The sequence below is a fragment of the Elgaria multicarinata genome, chromosome 9 (assembly GCF_023053635.1).
Source record: "Elgaria multicarinata webbii isolate HBS135686 ecotype San Diego chromosome 9, rElgMul1.1.pri, whole genome shotgun sequence".
In the NCBI taxonomy this organism is placed as follows: Eukaryota; Metazoa; Chordata; class Lepidosauria; order Squamata; family Anguidae; genus Elgaria; species Elgaria multicarinata.
Window position 1 is genome coordinate 4,454,464 of NC_086179.1, and position 7,296 is coordinate 4,461,759.

The following is a 7,296-nucleotide window of genomic DNA, read 5'->3' on the forward strand; positions in this document are numbered from 1 at the left end:
GCTTTGCTCCATCTGGGCTGTGGCCAGTCCAGGCACTGCAAACCCAGCTCCCAGGCCAAGGTGGCGGCCAGAGAACCAGCCAGGGAAAACCTGGCCAGCTCCCCAACCAAGACACTAGCTCCACTCTTCTTTTGTGTTCCCCACGTGGGGCTCTTGATCCCGTCTGAGGGGTGGGGCTTTGGAAAGGGGGAGGAGCTAGAGTGTCCTTAAAAGATATCACAACAAATGTCAAAACAGGAACAAAAAAAATTAACAACTAAAATCGCGGTAAATAAAACCTGAAGGCAAGATTAAACCATCCAGCAAGCACCAAAAGTGTTTTTAAAATCCACTTAAAAGCCATCAGTGTGAGGGCCATATACGTCTTAGAATCATAGAATAGCAGAGTTGGAAGGGGCCTACAAGGCCATCGAGTCCAACCCCCTGCTCAATGCAGGAATCCACCCGAAAGCATCCCTGACAGAGGGTTGTTCAGCTGCCTCTTGAAGGCCTCTAGTGTGGGAGAGCCCACCACCTCCCTAGGGAACTGATTCCATTGTCGTACCGCTCTAACAGTCAGGAAGTTTTTCCTGATGTCCAGCTGGAATCTGGCTTCCTTTAACTTGAGCCCGTTATTCCGTGTCCTGCACTCTGGGAGGATCGAGAAGAGATCCTGGCCCTCCTCTGTGTGACAACCTTTTAAGGATTTGAAGAGCGCTCTCATGTCTCCCCTCCATCTTCTCTTCTCCAGGCTAAACATGCCGAGTTCTTTCAGTCTTTCTTCATAGGGCTTTGTTTCCAGACCCTCTTTTGGGAGAGGGAGTGCCAAAGACATATTGCGTCATCACACGGGGCAGAAATCGCATTTCCTTACCATCGCTTCTCCACCCCTGCTTTTGTCCCTCATTGCCTCCTCATTCTTCCCGAAGGGGAAAGAGGAAGTAAACAAAGACCACATGGCCTGTTTTTAATGTGCCGCTTTTCCTGCAGACAAAAGGAGATTGCGGCACGTTCCGTGTTTTTTTAAAAAAAGTTGGATTAAAAGGAGTCTATTTTGCTACAGAAAAATGAGCAGGAGGTGTGCGGGAGGCGGACGTCTTCGTCTAAAGGATGTGTGAACATCCATAAGTAGGCAGTAGTGAGTGTGTGATAAAACACTCTTCTGATGGACCTCTTCGGCTCACCAGTGAAAAGGCCCTGTCCTTGGTGCCTATCAATCTGATGGTTCTTAACAGAGGTGAGTCAGAGACACTGGGCTTCATCCCACATACCCGTTTCCTCGAATTTTCCCCATAGTGTAAAGCTGTCATTGTTGTTGTTAGCTAAATCACACCCCGGGCAGCAGCACTCCTAAGATCCTTTGCATACCAGGAAAGGGTTTAAGGGGGAGAAATGTAAAAAAATCATTAAAAAATCAACGGATGGCCCAATCCAATTCAAATTTGGTATGCTGAAAGCCCTCCTTAAGATCTATTACTGTGCCAATTTTAATTCTTTATCTTTAAAACGTACGCAGATGTAAGCATTTGTTTAATTTGTACTTTAAACATATCAAATCTTCCTCCTGCACCCCCAGTGGCCGCTCAGAGAACAACAAATGATTCGCTCCTAAAGAGGTAGCAAAATAGGGCAGTTCTTTTGGCTAAGAAGCACAATTAAAGCAGGATGCCTGGGAGTACTTCACAGTCAAAGCAGATTATAAGATGGAAAACTTCGGAGTCCTCTGCACGCAATTCACAGTGATTTCACAGTATAACCCTGGTGTGCCCTAATGCTGAATCAGACCAGGGGCCCATCTAGTCCAGCACTCTGTTCACACAGAGTGGCCAACCAGCCCTCGGCCAGGGACGAACAAGCAAGACATGGTGCAACAGCACCTCCCACCCATGTTCCCCAGCAACTGGTGCACACAGGCTTACTGCCTCAGATACTGGAGGTAGCACTTAGCCATAAGGACTAGTAGCCATTGATAGCCTTCTCTTCCTCCTCCTCCAGGAATTTATCCAACCCCCTTTTAAAGCCATCCAAATTGGTGGCCATCACTACAGCTTGTGGTAGTGAGTTCCATAATCTAACTATGCACTCACTGTGTGAAGAAGCCCATGAACAGTAGCTTCGAAGAAGTATATACGCTGGGCCTCGTGGGAATATCTCTCCTTGCTCGTTAATCACTGTTCAAGTTACCTGTGGGCCAGAGGAGTCATAGCCCAGAACTGGACGCAATACTCTAGATGAGGCCTAACCAGAGTCCTGCCCCTCCTTAGCTTTTGTGATTACCCTCTTAGCTAGTGTTTTTAGAAAGCTAGGTGGTATGGTTTGGGAGCTCACTGGGGGGGGGGGGGGCGGGGAGTTAGAAGATGGAGCTTGGAGGGGCCTCCTACCTTCCCCCCTACCATAATCTGAGCACTGATCTCAGTGCCTTGTTGTCAGATCTGAAGGGAAGCTGTGACACTAGCTGTCCTTGCTTGGAGCCATCTACAAGTCTCCAGGGCATGAAAAGACAGAGGACCTCCTACATCTGCTGCTTGATGTGGCACCGTGGCTGCTCTTTCTTCGGATGAACTCATCTCTGTACGTTTCTTGCAGTTGGGCCCCCGGAGGCATGCGGTCGGTTGCAGCCAAGCTACATACCGAAGCTAGCTTATGAAAACAGCCATAAACTACCAGCACTGACAACCACCTGAGATTTTATAGCACCCCAACAAATTGCCAAGCTGCCTCTCGTCCTCGGAAGTCTTCTGAAAGAGAAGAAAGCAGTCAGAGAGAGTCCCTTGACAATGGCTCTTTGCACGAAAAGGCAGAGGCATGAAGCAAAGCGTCTTGGTACGAAGGAGAGCGAAGTGTCAGAAGGGTTACAGCGTTATGCGCCGGACGGCACGATCCTCCAGGGCTCTGCAGGAAGATGAGGCTCCAAGCTCCCGGCTATTGAGCAAAGGGTGGAGTGAGACAAAATAATAACTCGCAGTGAGTAAGTGCTAATATATGGCATGCATTCTGGATGTGGTCATAGTGGAAAATGAGTCCACCTGGAGTTTAGGCCCTCTGACCTGGGACTCCCAGGTCAGTTTCAGCCCAGAAACTCCCAGGCTGGAGTTCTGGGCTGAAAACAACAGGATGAAATTTAATAGGGATAAATGCCAAGTTCTACATTTAGGAAATAGAAACCAAAGGCACAGTTACAAGATGGGGGATACTTGGCTCAGCAATACTACAAACGAGAAGGATCTTGGAATTGTTGTAAATCGCAAGCTGAATATGAGCCAACAGTGCGATAGGGCTGCAAGAAAGGCCAATGCTATTTTGGGCTGCATTACTAGAAGTAGAGCTTCCAAATCACGTGAGGTACTGGTTCCTCTCTCTTCGGCCCTGGTTAGGCCTCATCTAGAGTAGTGTGTCCAGTTCTGGGCTCCACAATTCAAGAAGGATGCAGACAAGCTGGAGCGTGTGCAGAGGAGGGCAACCAGGATGACCAGGGGTCTGGAAACAAAGCCCTATGAAGAGAGACTGAAAGAACTGGGCATGTTTAGCCTGGAGAAGAGAAGATGGAGGGGAGACATGAGAGCACTCTTCAAATACTTGAAAGGTTGTCACATAGAGGAGGGCTAGGATCTCTTCTCGATCCTCCCAGAGTGCAGGACACGGAATAACGGGCTCAAGTTACAGGAAGCCAGATTCCGGCTGGACACCAGGGAAACGTCCTGACTGTTAGAGCAGTATGACAATGGAACCAGTTGCCTGGTGAGGTTATGGGCTCTCCCACACTAGAGGCCTTCAAGAGGCAGCTGGACAACCCTCTGTCAGGGATGCTTTAGGGTGGATTCCTGCATTGAGCAGGGGGTTGGACTCGATGGCCTTGTAGGCCCCTTCCAACTCTGCTATTCTATGATTCTATGATCCTTCTCCCCATCCTAGACCCGTGCAAGTCAATCTGGGTAAAAAGCTATCACCTGATTAGATTTACTTCTGAGTAGCCATGTACAGGATAGCTCTGTCAATGCTGCAAGCTCTTGCAGGGTTGCCTCAATCTTGGCTTGAGTCGCGAGGCCCTGACATACTGCTTTCTTTTCGATGTGCTTTTCTTTGGTTTGTTTTAATTCAATACATTTTAATGATTTAATGCTAATTTTGCTATTTTATCTGCCTTTTATCTTCGCCACCTTGAGCACTATTGAAAGCGGAAAAGTGGGAAAGAAATATAAGAAATAAATTAATCAATAATAAAGGAGGGCGTTTGTTTGTCTGTCTGCCCCATAGTGCCAAGGCTGAAACCTAGATATGCAAAATGTGGTATGAATACTAAGGGGATCCTAGGGGCGTGCACTTCAGGGTTATTATGTTTTAAAATGCATTAATTAATTAATTTCAATGCCTCCATGTGTTTGAAGCCTGCAGCGGTGTAGACCAGCCTTAGGCGGAAGTCATGTTGGCTGTGGAATGATAGGAGTTGTAGCCCAACACATCTGGAGGGCACCAGGTTGAGGAAGGATAGAGTTTCTTCCTGGGACTCATCCTCTGGGCCAGTAGATGATGGCAGGGACATGTCCATTGCCCAGAAGGGCCCTTCATATGGCACTGACTGTCCTACCCCTGAGAAAGTAGCCTGTGCCTCGTCCACATCAGAATTCTTTGCTATACACAGGACGGTCCAAAGGTCATGACAAGAAAGAATCAGCATCTCGAAGATCTGGAAAATGTATTGCTTCTGGAAGGACCGGCAGGGTGTACGAACAAACATAAGAACATAAGAAGAGCCCTGCTGGATCACACCAAGGGTCCATCTAGTCCAGCAGTCCGTTCACACACTGGCCAGCCAGCCATCAGCCAGGGATGAACAAGCAGGACATGGTGCAACAGCACCCTCCCACCCATGTTCCCCAGCAGCTGGTGCACACAGGCTTACTGCCTCGAATACTGGAGATAGCACACAACCCTCAGGGCTAGTAGCCATGGATAGCCTTCTCCTCCAGGAATTGATCCAACCCCCTTTTAAAGCCATCCAAATTCATGACCATCACTACATCTTGTGGTAGTGAGTTCCATAGTTTAACGATGCACTGTGTGAAGAAGTCCTTCCTTGTCCTGCATCTCCCACCATACCAGCATTGGTGCAATTGCTGAGAAAGCTGCTTTCTGAACCTGCCAATTGTACGGGAATTAGAACCTATGAAGATCACGTCCACCACGGATAACTGGGTGAGATATGAGAAGCCACCATCTCCTTCTACAAAGCAGATGTTTGCATCACCTAGGCATGCCCATATCTAGTAATATCTCTGCCCCATACATCAGAGGCAAATCATAGCCATAGACTCTAGAGTGGGGAGTCACACACTGGAGTCCTTGGGGCTGCGACAGTGGGGCAGATGAAAGAGTTTACCTGGAGTATATGGAAATAATAGACACCCTGGCCAATGAGTTGGAAGTAAGTCAGTAAAACGTATCAACCCAGTCCTGCATTGTACGGTGGTTTCTGCTATTGGCAGGCTGTGACCCCCACATGCATGCCAAGTAATAAACATAAAACTCATTAGTATTGGTACCGCCACTCTAAACTGTACACTTTGGCTTAAAAGCAACGTTAAAATAACTAAACCGGTCAAAACTGCTTTGCACCAGATGACACTCATTTACTGCTTCTAAATGTAGATCTTTTTCTCTTTTCTTTCCCTTCGATGCCCTTCTGAGGAGAAAGGAAACTTGAGATAGACGTTTCTTTGCCAAAACTGTTCACTGCAGTGAATGAAATTTGCTATAGTACCTGGAAGCAGGCCTCCTGACTTCAGTAAAGGCACGTAATGTACGAGAGCTTTAGGAGGTGAGAGATACAGAAAGAAATGGCAGCAGGGGCATGGGTGGGGGGGGAATCTTCTAGGGACCACTTTATCAGCTTCTCCCGAAGACGAAGGCCTAATCTACACCTGCAGCCCTTTCGCAACGGAAGAGTGCTGCTTCTGAACATTCCCTGCTTCCGCGATTGGCGTGCATGGGGCACACATGGCCAATGTTTACTGCAATTACAGGAGTGCCGTGGCCGGAGCCAGGGCCGGCCCTACCATTAGGGCAACTAGGCGCAGACCTCAGAGAGGCGCAGTACTGCCCTTTAAGGGTCATGGTTTTATATAAATTAGCTATTTTAAGATGATAATAATAATAATAATAATAATAATAATAATAATAATAAAATATAATAGTTCAGAAACTCTTCTTGAACAGCTGAATCGAAGTTAGCAATTTTTTTTAGGGGGGTGCAACTTGCCTTGCCTAGAGCGCAAAATAGTCTGGCACCGGCCCTGGCGGGACCACATGTAACATGTTATGGTGTTTGCGCATGTATATCGGTAGAAGTGGGCGGGGCTAGGGAGATGGGTACGGGGCAGGGTTTTTTTTAATGACTCACGAGGGATGCGCATGAGCACAGATGCACAACACCACATTGGGGGGGGGGATAGGAACTCTGTTGAATATGCGCTCCTGTGCAGAGAAATGTTTGTATTAAAAAAAGAACAAGGACACTCAGCGGTAAAACATGTTTTGGATACCCATCCAAAACATGTGGCGAAAATGGCAGACAGGTACACTCTGGCACACCTCTGATACCCAGGCACACGCCCCTCATAGCTGATTGGCTGTTCACTGAGCCCAGACCTCGCAGCAAACAGCAACAACCTCGCAAAGGGGGGGGGCACACTGCAAACGTTCTTTGGAACGGACATGAGAGAGCTGGGAAAAAAGTGACAAAAGCAGTCAGGGATACTCCGTGAAAACTGAGAGGTGGAGTTATTTAATCCACCGTGGGTTATCACGTTGTATGGTGGGATTTTTTTAGCCGTTGGTTGATTATTTGGCCGAAATAATCAACACAAATAACCAGCGCTGTGCAGAGTTGGCTATTTGAGCTACCGTTGGTTATCGTGTTGTGTGGCGGCCACCGTTGGTTATTTTGTCAGCCACAGAGTCACAGGGCAAGAGTGGTCAAAGTGGCGGCTGCCGCTCTAGTCCAGCTCGCTGGATAGATTTTTGGCAGCAATGGCTGATGGGATACTGGCAGGAGGACTGAGGGGTGAAGAGTCAACTCAGCATGGACTAATAGGCTGAGTTCGGACAACACGCTAATTAGCTGGGGGGGCGGTAATATGAACAGAATGGGAAACAACCATTAATAAGAACTTTATCACACCAGCGTTATGTATTTATTATTTTATTTATTTATTTATTACATTTATATACCGCCCCACAGCCAAAGCTCTCTGGGCGGTTCACAAACGCTAAAAACAGTAAACGTATACAAACGTATACTGCGCAATCACTGCGAAATGC